This window comes from Pipistrellus hanaki, assembly GCF_964339955.1.
Source record: "Pipistrellus hanaki genome assembly, chromosome: X".
Taxonomy (NCBI): domain Eukaryota; kingdom Metazoa; phylum Chordata; class Mammalia; order Chiroptera; family Vespertilionidae; genus Pipistrellus; species Pipistrellus hanaki.
Genome location: NC_140524.1, coordinates 37,989,741 through 38,005,419, shown reverse-complemented (window position 1 = coordinate 38,005,419; position 15,679 = coordinate 37,989,741).

The following is a 15,679-nucleotide window of genomic DNA, read 5'->3' as shown; positions in this document are numbered from 1 at the left end:
AGGGTATTGTTTGCAGAAACCGACCAGATGGTGCAAGTAGAGAGGGAGAATAAGCAAGATGATATGAGGGGAATACAAATCAGTCTCTTTTATTGTAGCATTGTTTGATGGGAATGGCAGATGGCAAGAGATTTTAGTATGCGGTTGATATCTTTCTTTTGGGAACCAATTTATTTTGATATTTTACCTCAAACATCAGAATGATACACAGAACCCAAGCCTCTCAGCAGGATTTCTTAGCTTGTCCCAGAACTGGGTCAGATCCAATATCCCAGCCTCTCAGGTTACAATTCACTAGAAAGAAAAACAAGATGACTAACAATTTGAGACAAATGGCCTAACATTATATATATATATATATATATATTAACCATTCTGCATACACTTCTTGGAAAATTTCAGTAAGCAAAATATAAAACAATTTTGACTTTAACATAGCTTCAAGACCGTTTTTTAATGGACAAAATAATCTTAATTAAACTTGAGAATACCAGCAAAGAGTATACTTGTATCTTCCTAGAAAGGCTCGTATTATAGGAATTGAGGTGTAGTCCTTGACCTAAGAAAATGGATGGCCTCCAACATTCCTTTGTATTTTAGTTACTTAGAATTTGTAATACATTTTCTTTTAAAGACAGTCTACAGAGTAAGTATGCAGGTCCACGTCTAGGGCCAGAATGTAATGCTACTCGGTCTGAGGTCCTGGTTTTGTGTAATAAAATAATGGAGTGAGAAAATGAGTGAATCATCAGTTCAAGATAAAATTTTAAAGCAAGCATGGTTGGTCTTTGATTTGGGGCACATACCTTGTCCTCAGAATCACATAAAATAATCCCCTCAGGCTGCCCGAAATACTCCCCCTACCCATTACTTTGGGATTCTAAGCAGACCTGACCTCCTTCTTAAAATGCTGCAGAACCCAAATTTACCTATTTTATTTGCTTCTTATAAAACTGCTATTATCTCATTTCAGATAATTCTTGCAATGTCAAGAAGAAAATCTACTTTAAGTTCATTTAATGTGTGGATGACCAATAATCCCTTTTTCTTGGCAAAGTTGTTTAAATTGTTTGAAGAGAAATCTTGTTAACCCAAAGACATCACAAACCAACAGACTTCATTTGTGTTAATTATATGAGGTAAAATTACTCAACCATTGTAGGCAAAACATTTGTTTGAACTGGAGGCCACCAAATAGGTTAGTTATTCCTAAGTGATTAGCTTTCTCAGAAGATATTTTCTCTAAGATGCTTCTGATTTTTAGGTTCTTCCTCTTTTGTTACTTTTGTGAAAGAAAGAAAAAAATGTCCCACGGAACAACTTTGTACAGTGACATAGTGACTGCTAAGGCAGCATTGGTGACAATATCAGTATAAGGGATACTAACAGAGAGGCAGGGGACAGGAATAGTAATCTTGATTTGTCAGGTAGTTATTTTTTTTTTAAATCAATCTTTATTGTTCATATTATTACAAAGGTTCCTCATTTCTTCCCCCCTCCACCAGGTTCCCACCCCACCCTCTCCCCCCTCCCCATCCCCCATTGTCCTCATCCATAGGTGCAGTTTATGTTCAGTCTCTTCCTCCCTCCCTTTCCCCGATAGTAAATCCCTAGCAGATAGTAAATCAGTTACTTAGCATTTTCTCATATCAATAATACCTCCACATGCCCAATGATAAATTTCACACAAAAGACATTTCCAAATAGGTCAACCAGCCTCATCCAGGCCCCACCCAAGGCACTCACAGATCAACACCGCAGCCCTATACTAACTCAACACATCCAGATCTAAGCCTTCATCACTTGATTCAGCAGACCCTCAAGTTCCCACAAAAGTTTCCAGCCATGTCTGAGAGGCAGCCGTGGGGCAGGGGCAGGCAAGGAGCGAGCTATTCTGGGCCTGGATGCTCCTGGCCTGGCCTCTGTTGCTCTGGTTCGTTCCACAACCAGCTGCTCCGGGTCTGGTCACTGCCGATCCCGACCTAGTTGCTCTGGACTTTGCTGCTGCTGCTCCGGGCCTGGCCACACCCAACCCGGCTGCTCCGGGCCCGGCTGCTCCGTGCCCGGCTGCTCCGGGCCTGGCCGCTCCCATCCTGGCAGCCACTGCTCCAGGACTGGCCGCTCCCATCCTGGCAGCTGCTGCTCCGGGCCTGGCCGCACCCGACCCTGCTGTTCCGGGCCTGGCCGCTCCCAGCCTGGCAACCGCTACTTCGGGCCTGGCCGCACCAGACCCGCTGCTCCGGGCCTGGCCGCTCCCAGCCTGGCAGCCGCTGTTCCGGGCCTGGCTGCACCAGACCCGGCTGCTCCGGGCCTGGCCGCTCCCAGCCTGGCAGCTGCTGCTCTGGGCCTGGCCGCACCCGACCCGGCTGCTCTGGGCCCAGCTGCCCCGGGCCCGGCCGCTCCGAGTCTGGCCGCTCCCAGCCTGGATGCTCCGGGCTTGGCTACTGCTGTTCTGGGCCTGGCTGCTCCCAACCCAGCTGCTCTGGGCTCGGCTTCTCCGGGCCCGGCCACTCCGGGTCTGGGTGTTCCTGGACTGGCCACCCTGGGCATGGCTGCCTCCACCTCAGGCCTGGCTGCCACTGCCCCAGGTCTGGTTGCTCCAGTGCTGGCTTTGTTGCTCTGGTTCTGGCTGCTGCTGCTCTGGGGCCTGGCCGTTGCTGCTCCGGGCCCGGTTGCCACTGCCTTGTGCCTGGGCACTCTAGGCCTGGCCGCTGCTGTTCCAACATTCTGTCCTTTTTTTTTTAACGCATATATGTTGCAAAGTTGGCTGGTGAGTTGAGTTCTGACTTAGTCTTTGATTTTTCAAGATCTTTCTTAAGTAATTTTACTATCTTTTGCCCTCACTTGATTTCTTCACATTGAGAACTTCTTTGGTTTCTTTCTCCTTGTCCTGGGAGCTCAGCAGGTTGGCCTGTGGCACCCCTTTGTTCTCCGCGGGCTCCCGCGCTGCTCCAGCCTGTTGCCGGGGTCGGCGCCGCCCAGAAAGCAGCCCAAGGCCTTGGCTCCGTTGCCTGCACTCAGGGGCACCCCCCCCCCCCGGGGGCCCGTCGCCTGGCTCCCTGCCGGCACCAGGTTGGCCGGTGTCCGGCAGGGGCTCCTGCTCCCTGTCGCATTCCTCCAGTCTGAAGCTTTTGTTTCTCTTTCCCGCTAGGGGAGTCTAGGATCAGAGTCAACAGACTGTCCTCTGTGCACAGTGCGCGCGACTCTGGGGGCTCCGCTTTTCGCCACTCCCCTGGGATTCCGCCTCACAGCCCCCGTCTCCCCCTGCTCGAGCCTGGGTCCCCAGGATCTGGTCCAGGATTGGGGTTCAGAGCAGTCGAAACTGGGGCCCAACATAGCCGGGGCTCCCATTTCCTTCCCTCCAGGGCAATCCCGCATCAGAGTCAACATTCCTTCCCTTGCAAGCAATGTGCGCGACTCCGGGGGCTTGGCCTTTCGCCGCTCTCCCAGGACTCCACCTCACAGCCCCGTCTCCCTCTACTAGAGCCTGGGTCCCCAGCGATTGGCCCAGAACTGGGGTTCAGAGCAGTCCGGAGTGAGGCTCAGCGCCGCCGGAGGTCCTGTTCCTTCCGGCTAGGGTAATCCAGCATCAGAGTCAACATTCAGTCCTCTGCGGGCAGGTAGTTACAGTGGTGCCTCGCATAACGAATGCCTCGCACAGTGAACTTTGGACAGGTTTTTCATGAAACCATCGGCCAAAAAGCAGAAAATGGATGAAGATGTGCAAGATTCGGTAGATTCTACTTAGTCTGTCTTAAAATTAAAAAAATGTGTGTTTTTTTTTAAAAAAAATTATGTTTTTAGATGTATATAAATAAAAATGTCATCTTAGCATATTTTTTTTATGTCATCTTAGCATATTTTATGCTACAGAACGAATTATTTTTTTTAACATGTATTGTTATGGGAAAACGATTTTCACATAACGAACTTTTCGCATAACAAGCTTGCTCCTGGAACGAATTAAGTTCGTTGTGTGAGGCACCACTGTATTTTAAAGTGAAGAAACTGATTGTTATTCTCTCTCATGATCAAATTAACTAGTTTTAAAAATGAATTTAACAATACATTTAGCAATGAGATGTTCTTTCTTTTGTTTGACTAAATACCAATAAATCATCATCAGTACAAAAAAAAGTGTACACAGCATATGACAACAATAAACTGTAGGATGGCAGAATAGTTTAATATCTGTCTTGTGTGAAACAGAGTTGTGTTTCCCCCATTGGGGTTATTTTTGCTGCAATGCATGGGGGCAAGTAATGAACAGGCAACATGAGTATTCATTAAAACATTAACTTGGAAGGCAATGCAGATTTCACTGATGTTACATGTTACTGAACAACACATTTGAAAATTTATCAAGAAAATACAAGAAATCAGTTATAATTTCTAGAAAAACATGATTGAAATGAATTTACTAGTGTCCTGACCTGTGCCAAATCTTTAAATCATTGGTATCAAATAGGAAGTACAAATAAGGAATAAGATTATGCAAGGAAATATAAATTTACTTTTCTGAGAAACATTGACCATGTCATACACATGCCAGAGAAATGTATGATAATCCAGAAAATAAACAGTAATGAAAATATTTTTCTCCAAGGAATAATGGATTTATTAACTACGAACTGATTTCTTAAGTATGGACAGTTTTGGAGAGAGTCTCATCCCAGATGGCTGTCCTCTGAGGACAATTTTATCTATTGCAACATATTTCCCTTCTCTTCTCAATGATTCATTTCTGGAAATTGTGAGCCTGAGAAAGTAGTCCTGATAATAATGGAAAAAATGTATTGTCTATTCATTATGTGCTGGGTTTGGTGACAATTATTTTACGCATAAGATCTTATTTAATTTTTATAATTCCATGAGATAAACATTTTAACATCTTCATTTTATAGATAAGAAAAAAGAGACTTAGTGAGGTTGTGTTTTCCTGAGCTCACATAGCTAGTAAGTGGTGGAACAGAGATTAGAACCCAGGTCTTCCAGAGCAAATTCATGCTCTAAATTAATGCTTTTGAAAGTGGATACATGCACATTATCAAGTGCAAGAAGATTCACTTGGGTGCTGGAAGTTAATATTAAATTGTATATTTAAATAAAAGCAAAACTTAAAGTTTATCCATTTCATTTAGTATAGTAGCATTACAGGCAGCATTGCTAAATCTGCATGTGAGATGGTCAAATACTACATGTGGTACATGTCTCATCTCACGGAAGTAGGGGCATTTCATAATGTGGGGAGAATGCCACAGGGCCCTGTTAATTTGGGCATTTTATCACATGTTACAATTTCTGTGTGCTCATTTTAGTGCATTTATGGGTTACACTATGCAGTTTTAAATGGACAGGTTGTTTATTTATTTAATTAAACATTGATTATAAGTAATACAAATGAACAAGAGAAAATGAAGTCAAATGTTCTACTATCAGTTTTTTTTAATTAGTCTTAAATAGAGTAAATATGACAATACAAACAGATATAACTGGACAATGGCCAAGATATAGTTTAAAAATTTTCTGAAGTTCATGTGAAATGCAGATGTATGAATATCCACTATCAATAACAATAAATTCCACTCTAAGTGTATATTGTCTTAAGTCATTGATACTATTGATAGTTTAAGCCATTTTGATTAGCAAAACATTAAAAACTAAGCTCTTTGGATATTAACAAAAGTCCCTACAAATGCTTAAAATCATAATCTCTCTGTAATATTTGATAACATTTTTCTAAACATATTAACTATTTGGAAGCTTCTTTTGAAGTTTCTTAATATATTTATTTGTGGTTATGACATAAATATACTAGTGGCCTGGTGCACAAAATTCGTGCACATTAAAAGGGAATTAATTAGAAGAAATATTTTAATATTGCTATTTGCCCTTTCTCTATAATAGAAGTGTCAGAGATAAAAGAAAATTAGTAAAATATACATAAAAGCTCCCTTCTGTCAGAGTCTGGGGCATGCTGCAAAACCTAGAGTCAAGTCTCCGCCCACCCCCCACATGCACTTTGAAAATGCAGGAGACCCAGACCAAGTCAGTCCCACCCCCATTGGGTGATACCCAGATCTGGCTGGCCCCACTCCTGTCAAGCTCCTCTGAGTCGGGGGGAAAACCTTAGGTTCCCCAGCCCGGTGCTGGGTCAGGGGAGCAGTCTCAGTTCTCCCATCAAGTCCTGCTGGGTGGGGGGTGCAGCCTCAAGTCCCCTATCAAGCCCTGCTGGGTGAGGAACATGACCTGAGGTTCCCCAGACCGGTGCTGGGGCGAGGGGTGCAACATGAGGTCTCCTGGCCCAGCACAGGGGCGGGGAGCAAAACCTGAGGTCCCCTGTCAAGCCCTGCTGGGCAGGGGGCATGGTCTGATGTCTCCTGGCCTGGTGCCAGGGTGGGGGTGCAGCCTGAGATACCCCATCAAGGCACGCGGGACAGGGGGGCATGGCCTGAGGTCTCCTGGCTTGGTGTCAGAGTTGGGGGCACTGCCTGTGATCCCCTGGCCCAGGGGTATGGCCTGAGGTCCCCCATCAAGCTCTACACCCCCCCACCCCACAGCATCACATCAGCACTGAATGGGGACGCACCCAGACAGTGTCACATACCTAGCCAGGGATGCAGGCAGGCAGCTTCACCTCAGTGCTGGGCAGGGACGCATTCAGACAGCATGATGTTAGCACTGGAGGTGGAAGTCCCCACCCCCATCCCTGCCCACAGAATGGTCGTGACTGGGACATCTTAATGGACAAATTAGCATCTTACCTCTTTATACGCATTGATGTATTTTAGACCTTGAGTAGTCCTAGGTTAAGAATCCCAGAAACAGAAATTTGTAATTATATGTATAATTGTGTCAAAAACACAACATTTTATTTTATTTTACAGTTTTTATTCTTAATATATAAGCTTTGCTATGATTTTTTTTTTATTATGTACAATTTATTTTGCCAGAGTCTCAGCCATCACTACCATTCATGTGTATCTTGCAGTAATTGTATTTAGTGAAAAAATAACTCTCAATTGGGAACATGTCTGACATGACATATTTAAGGTGATCACTTTGGTCAGGATCAGCCCAATATGGATTTTGTTTTCTTTTGTTTTTCTTAATTTCAGAGAGGAATGGAAAAGAAGAGAGAGATAGAAGCATCAGTGATGACAGAGAATCACTGAATGGCTGCCTCTTGCACTCCCTCTATTGGGGATCAATCTGAGAACCTGGTTGTGTGCTCTGACTGGGCATCAAACCATGACCTCCTAGATCACAGCTCAAACACTGAGCCACACTGCCAGGCCCAATATGGATTTTAACAGTAATAAGAAACTATTCTTCAGAACACACTTAAAGTGTTTTATGAGCATACATTATGTATTTACTAGAGGCCTGGTGTATGAAAATTCATGCATTGGAGTGGGGGGTCCCTCTGTCTGGCCTGCCCCATCTCACAGTCTAGGAGTGCTCAGGGGTATGAGGCAACCTGGTGATAAGAGGAAGGCAATGCCCCATCATACCTTTGCTGCTGCCACTGCTGGCAGTGCAAGCCTTGGCCAGCCCTGGTTACCTGAGCCTCAGACAGCCCTGGACATCTGGGCAGCTGCCATCTGAGGCTTGCCTGCACCTTGGGCCAGTCCTGGGTGGCTGGGAAGCCACCATCTGAGGCTTGACTGTGCCTCAGGCTGACCCTGGGAGGCTGGACAGGCAACATCTGAGTCTTGCCTGCACCTCGGGCATCAGCTAGGCAGCCTCTGAGAGTTGCCTGCGCCTTGGGCCAGCCCTGGGCAGCTGGGCAGCCACCATCCAAGACTTGCCTGTGCCTCTAGCTGGCCCTGGGTGGCTGGGGGACTGAGGAGACTAGGAGACTCCAGAGGCAGGAGCGTGGAATGGCCAGGTTCTCTTGGGAACGGGCCCGGCTGTGCTGTGTGCCTATCACCCTGACAGGGCTGAGTGGTCTGGGAGCTACCATCTTTTGGCTGTGGGAGGCCCCATCTTTGAGGAAGGGGCAGTTAATTAGTATATTCCTTCCTTATTGGCTGTGGGTGCTACCACCTTTGCGATGGTGTGAGGATTAATTAGCATATTCCCTCTATTAGATAGAACTAGGGGCCCATTGCATAAAATTTGAGCACTGGAAGGGGGGGCATTCCCTCAGCCCAGCCTGCACCCTCTCCAATCTGGGACCCCCCCTGCAGTGACCACCAGGGGGCAGAGAGTTGACTAGTCGACCAGTTGCTATGACATCCAACTGCCAGGTTAGGCCAGATCCCTGTGTTGCTGTTGTTTAGGCCCGATTACAATCCAGGACTGCTGGCTCCCAACTGCTTGCCTGCCTGCCTCCCAATTGCCACTAACCACTTCTGCCTGCCATCTGATCACCCCCTAACCACTGCCCTCCCCACCTGATCCATGCCTAACTGCTCTCCTGCTGGCCTGATTGCCCCCAGCTGCCCTCCCCTGATGGCCCGATTGCCCCTAATTGCCTGCCCCTGCCAGTCTGGTTGCCCCTAACTGCCCTCCCCTGCCAGCCTGGTAGACCCCAACTTCCCTGCACTGCTGGCATGATCACCCACAACAGCAGTCTACTGCCAGCCATCTTGTGGTGGCCATTTTATAACCACATAGGCCATCTTATGCAAGGGCTTGATAGTCAATTTGCATATTACTGCTTTATTATGTAGGAATTTTTTCTGGAACCATTCTCAATGTCTTCTATCGTTATCTCTAAGACTTTTATCTATTACTAAAGGCTTGGTGCATGAAATTTGTGCACAGGGGGTGTCCCTCAGCCCAGCCTGTACCATCACCAATCTGGAACTCCTGAGGGATTGGGCCTAAACTGGCAGTTGGAAATCCCTCTTACAATCCGGGACTGCTGGCTCTTAACCAGTCACCTGCCTATCTGCATGATTGGCCTAACTGCTTCTTCCTGCCCACTTGATCTCCCCCTAACTGCTCCCCTACTGGCCTGATTAACACCTAACTGCTCCCCTGCCACCCCAGTTGCCCCCAATTGTCCTCCCCTGCAGGTCTGATAACCCGCAACTGCCCTCCCCTGCTGGCCATCTTGTGATGATGTGAGGGTGGACATCTTGTGGCAGCCATCTTGTGATGATATCATGTGAGGGGCTTGCGCAAGGGTGTCACTGTAAGCTGTGATGCCACCTAGGCTTTTATTATATAGGATATTTTCCCTCTGAGTTCTGTTAAATGTTTTCAGGCTGGTTTAACTTTTGGCATATTTCGCTTGCAGTTCACTGACACTGTTGAATTAATTTGGCAACAGTTTTTTTCCTGTAAAATAAGTTTATTTCAGATTATTTTTCCATCTTTAAAAATATTGATGAGATGTTCTCTCCAATTTCAATGTGAAAATAAATTCTTTTTTTAACATTTGTTCCTATTTCTTTCATATTTGCTTTAAAGGTTACCATTTGCTCTGACCACTGAAATCACTCTCCAATTTTTGAATCATTATATCTTTTCCTATATCTTACTGATTTTCTGTATCTATTGGGTCGGCAGCTAAGTAATTGCGGATTTTTTAAAGAAAATCAAAGACAATTTTTTCATGGAACTAAATAACTTTATTCTGTAATGTATTGCCCATTTTGATCAATGACCTTTTGCCATCTTTCAGGCAGCATCATAATCCCACGTTCAAAAAACTTCTGGTTTTTATTAGCAAAAAACTGAATCAGGTACGATTTGACATCATCATCATTATTGAAATTTTTACCATTCAAGGAGTTTTGTAAAGATCGAAACAAAAAGTAATCAGATGGTGCAAGGTCAGGACTATATGGTGGATGTGGCAAAACATCCCAACCAAGCTCCATTAAGTTTTGCCGAGTGACCAAAGATGTGTGTGGCCTTGCATTGTCATGATGGAATACAACACCTTTTCGATTTGTCAATTCGGGCCGCTTTTCTTCAACTGCATTGTTTAATTTCGTTAGTTGTTCAATGTAGACATCAGAATTGATCGTTCGGTTGGGTGGTAAGAGTTCAAAGTAGACAATTCCTTTGTAATCCCACCAAACTGATAACAAAACCTTCTTTTGATGAATATCAGCTTTTGATGTTGTTTGAGTTGGTTCACCTGGCCTGCTCCACGATCTTTTCCGCTTGATATTGTTGTAAACAACCCATTTTTCATTGCCAGTTATCAGTCGTTTTAAAAATGGATCATTTTCATTACGTTTCTTTAGCAAATCGCAGCTGCTAATGCGTTGCGTTAACTGTGATTCTTTAATTTCGTGAGGAACCCATGTATCGAGTTTTAAAACATAGCCAAGTTGTTTTAAGTGATTTTCAATGCATGTATGTGATACATGAAGCTTCTCTGCAATCTCACGTGTTGTACTGTGACAGTCCGAATTGATTATTGCGTTGATTAGGACATCATCAACTTCAACTGGACGACCAGAGCGTTTTTCATCTTTGAGTGAAAAATCACCAGAACAAAATTTGGCAAACCAATTTTGACACTGCCGTTCTTTTAAGGCTTCGTCACCATAAATAGCACATAACTTTTTATGAGCTTGTGATGCGTTTTTCCCTTTGAGGAAATAAAAAAGCAAAATATGACGAAAATGTTCCTTTTGATTTTCCATTTTTTAACGAACGCCAAACGAAAACTACAAAACAGATCAAAAAACTTTTTTTACTGATTAACAGCTGAATAGCCAACTATCAAATAACAAAATGTGTTTTACATTTGTACTACGTCTGCAAACCTAAAAATTCAACTGAAGCCATATATGTGAGAAACCAGCAATTACTTAGTTGCCGACCCAATACTTAACCTTTTGGTGTCAAGTGTCACATAAAAGTAAGTAAATGAAGTCTGTCAGAGATTGTTTAATTTTTTAAGGCCCAGTGTAAGGAATAATTGATAACTATTATTTGACAGTGTAGAGGTTCCATAGATTGTGTATGATTGGGAAAGAGCAATAGATCAGGGAAAACAGCCTTGAGAGAGTGAGTTTCATCACAGTTCTTCATGGGGGCTGCTGAATAAGAAGTTAAAGTACAGGTCTTCTGATCCAGTTATATTTTAAAGATGGAGGTGGGAGAGAGAAATCAATCTGAGTTGCAGGGAAGTCAAATAATTTTTCCAAGATTCGACATTTATACAAATATTTCCAAATTCTATAAAATAAAAGCTTAATATGCTAAGTTTCCAGGTGTCTGGTCAGCTATTTAATCAATCAAAGTGTAATATGCTAATGTTATGCTAAGGCCACTCAACCACTCACTATGAGGTGCACTGACCACCAGGGGGCATAGAGTTGACCAGTCAACCAGTACCTATTACTTGCACTGACCACTAGGGGGAAGATACTTTGACTGGTAGGTTAGCTTGCTGCTGGGGTCCGACCAACCTGGACTGAGCTAGAAGGGCTGGACAGGCCCTGGAGCCTTCTTATGATTCCTGTGATTCCTCCCCAGCTGGCCAACCTCCCGCATTCCTCCCCAGCCCCGATCATGCACCAGTGGGGTCCCTTGGACTGGCCTGTACCCTCTCACAATACGGTACCCCTCGGGGGGATGTCCGAGAGCTGGTTTCAGCCTGATGGAGGAACAACTGGTTGCTATGATGTGTACTGACTACCAGGGGACAGATGCTCAACACAGGAGCTGCCCCCTGGTGGTCAGTGTGCTCTCACTGGTGGAGAACTGCTCAGCCAGAAGCTAGGCTCATGGCTGGGAGCACAACAGTGGAGGTGGGAGCCTCTCCCGCCTCCAAGGCAGTTGGATATATCCTGAGGGTTCCTGGATTGTGAGAATTTGCAGGTTGGGCTGAGGGACTCCCACAATTTTATGTACCAGGCCTGTAGTAGACTTATATCTCCTGATTTACTTTCACACACCTCTTTCCTCAGCAAGAGCCAATTACACTGTTTATTTTAAAGGAAAAGTCAGGAGGTGGCCTGGCCAGTGTGTCTCAGTAATTGAGTGTCGACCTTTAAACCATAAGATCATGGTTAGATTCCCAGCTAGATCACATACATGCCCGGGTTGCAGGTTAAATCCCTAGTAGGGGGCGTGCAGGATTCAGCCAATCAATGATTCTCATCATTGATCTCTCCCTCCCTCTCCCTTCCTCTCTGAAATCAATAAGAATATATATATATATATATATATATATATATATATATATATATATATATATATATATATATTTAAAAGTCAGGAGGCTTGGGAATGTGCTTTGTCATAAAGGAAAAGACTTTGATACGCTGGTATTTAATAATTGTGTCACTCTGAGTAATTTACTATGGTTCTCTGGAATTCAGTTTCCTCAACTTTGAAAAAGAAAGTGGGGGTAATAATAATAACTCTTACGAGACCTTTAAGGTCCCAAAATAAAAGTCTGGGGCATTAGTCCAGGACTATGTCAAGAGACTGTAGCCTAAGATGAGTGGAGGAGAGCAGATTGTGTGATAAATCAGGAGATGTTATATGGCTACTAGAGGCTTAGTGTACCTCACCTAACATGCACCTTGAAAGAAACTGGGTCGTGAGGCTGCGGTGGGCACAGGGGTGGGTCTTGGCCCAGGGGACAGATGAGGTCTTCTGATCCAGTTATATTTTAAAGATGGAGGTGGGAGAGAGAAATCAATCTGAGTTGCAGGGAAGTCAAATGATTTTTCCAAGATTCGCCTGGCCCCTCCTGCCACAGCCCCTAGTTTCCTCTCTGCCAACAGCCCCGTGCCCACAATCATCTCTCCCATGCGCTGAGGCACTGGCCCCGCTTGCACCTGCTGCTGGCGCAGATGGATTGGGGCTGGCACCAGCAGCTGGTGCGAGCAGCAGTTACTGGCCCCAATAGACCCTCAGGAGCAGAGTGAAGTGGAGAAGCCCACAGGGGCAATCGAGGCAAGCAGCTACCTCTCGTACACGCTGATAGCACCAAGTGATCAGGACCAGTGCCAGGCACTAACAGTGGGTGTGAGCAGCAGCTCTGGCACTGGCAGTGGGTGCAAGAGGCAGCTGCTGGCCCTGATCACCCTTCAGGAGCAGGGGGAGTTGAAGAAGCCCTGAGGGGTGATTGTGACCAGCAGCCACTGCTTGCACCCTCTGACAGTGCTGAGTGATTGTGGCAGGTGCCAGGTGCTGTCAGTAGATGCAAGTGGCAGCTCCAGCACCAGCAGTGGGTGCAAGTGGTGGCTCCTGTACCAGCAGCAGGTGTGAGTACTGGGCAGGACTGCAGCTCGCAAGAGCAAAGAATTTTCAGTAACCACCAGAGGCTTGCCCTAATTATAGTGACCAGCACTTTGTTCACCTGCTCTACCATCCCATCACAGCCTACGCTTGCCATGTTCAGCACACGCCCCCTGATGGTCATCAGACATCATAGCAACCAGTTGTTGAGTTGTTCCACTGTTTGGTCTATTTGCACGTCAGGGTTTTATATATATAAATATCTACCTCCGGTCTAGTAATAATTAATGTTGTTTTTTAACATTCGTCTAAAATCTTGCTTGGCGTTGACTTGTATTGACATAACCTTCAAACACGTGGTATCTACAGAACGCGTGAAGTGCAATTAACAAGTTTTGCTTGAAAAAGTTTGTGTTTGGTTTGGTTTTTGTTGCAAAACTAGGGCTAAGAAGATGGCGGATGAAGAGCATATTCGGCACTGCATGCTTTACGAGTTCCAATTAGGAAGAAAAGCAAGTGAGGCTGCAAAAAACATCTGTAGTGCTCTTGGTCAAGATGCAGTTAGCGCCAGAAAATGCCAGCGTTGGTTTGAGAAATTTCGCGAGGGAAATTTTTCGTTAGATGACAAGAGTGGTCGAGGCCGTGTGTCCAATTTTGATCAAGAAGCTCTTCAAGCTCTTTTGGTGCAAAATCCTCAAATTACCCAACAAGAGCTTGCGACAACTTTAAATTGTTCACAAAAAACAATTTCCAATCAATTGCGTGCACTTGGCAAAGTCCTAAAGTTTGGAAAATGGGTTCCTCATGAGTTGACCGACAACAACCGTAATCAAAGAGTCACAATTTGCAGTTCGCTCCTCTCTCGTCAAAACCGTTTGCCGTTTTTAGAGCAAATTGTTACCGGAGATGAAGAATGGGTGCTGTATGTTAATTTGAAAAGGCGGCCTCAATGGTTGGACAAAAATGAGGCTCCGCAGCCCACGCCAAAACCTGACTTGCATGCGAAAAAAGTGATGTTGTGTGTTTGGTGGAATTTTAAAGGAATTATTCCCTATGAACTTTTACCATCTAACCAAACCATTACAAGTGCAGTGTATAGTGCCCAATTGGAAAGGCTAGCCCAAGCTTTAAGAGAAAAAGAACCCGCGCTGATTAATCGGAAGGGCGTAATTCTTCACCACGATAACGCATGACCGCATATTGCAAGAATCACTGCTGAAAAACTACGCCAGTTGGAATGGGAAGTTCTCCCTCAACCTGCATATTCTCCTGATATTGCCCCTTCCGATTACCATTTGTTTCGTTCTTTGCAAAACTTTCTTCTTGGAAAAAAATTTAATAATGAAGAATGCCTCAAAAATGCATTGACCGAATTTTTTGCATCAAAATCACAAGACTTTTACAACAGAGGGATTAAAATGCTTCCTGAGCATTGGGCACAAGTAGTAGAAAACAACGGCAACTATATTGTTGATTAAATTTTGTTGTATTGTTTAAATAAATTCGATTTAAAAAAGTATTAGAAAACGACATTAATTATTACTAGACCTAATAGTGCAAAGGCCCTGAGGCAGGTACATGCCTGGTAGGTTTGAGGAACATGGTGAGAGCAGAGTGAATGATGGGGGTGGTATTTTATTATTTTCATCAGGGACATGATATAAAAACACAAGATAAATTGAAATTTATGATGCATTGAGACTTACAATGACACAAATATTTAATTGATTTCAGAGAGCACAGAGGAGGGAGTGAAAGATAGAAACATCAGTGATGAGACCACTGATCGGCTGCCTCCTGCATGCCTCACACTAGAGATCAAGCCCAAAACTTGGGCATATGCCCCAACCAGGAATCATCCATGGCCTCCTGGATCATAGATTATTGTTCAATCACTGAGCCATGCCAACTGGTCTTTACCTATATTTTAAATAGTACAACAGAAGGCAATGCTTCAAAAAAAGGTAGGATAATGAACTTATAATTTCAGTATTTTTTAATCATCTGACACACATCAGGCTGTATTAAAAACATTAAAGATTATCCTATATAATAAAGAGCTAAAACGCAAATAGTGATCATACCCTCACACCATAAAGCAGTACTGGCTCAGACACTCAACACTGGGAAAAGAGGAATGGGGACCAGACAGGCACAAATGAGTTTATAAGAGAGGAATTGGGAACAGATAGGCATAATGAGCTCAAGAGAGAGGAATGGGGACCAGACAGGCTGTGGCCCATGAGAGGACAAGCTGCTTATCCCACAGTCCCAGGTGCCAGTAGCCTGGGAGATGGATAAGCCACATGCCTTGTGGTCCTGGGCACCAGTGGTATCACCTGTGCCTGCAGCCTGGCCCAGGAGATGGACAAGACACATGGCTCATGGTCCCAGGCACCAGAGGTTGGGGCTATGGCCCAGGAGAGGGATAAGCCATCCATCCCGTGGTCCTGGGCACCAGTACCTGCAGCTGTGACCTGAGAGAAGGACAAACCACCTGCCCTACAGTCCT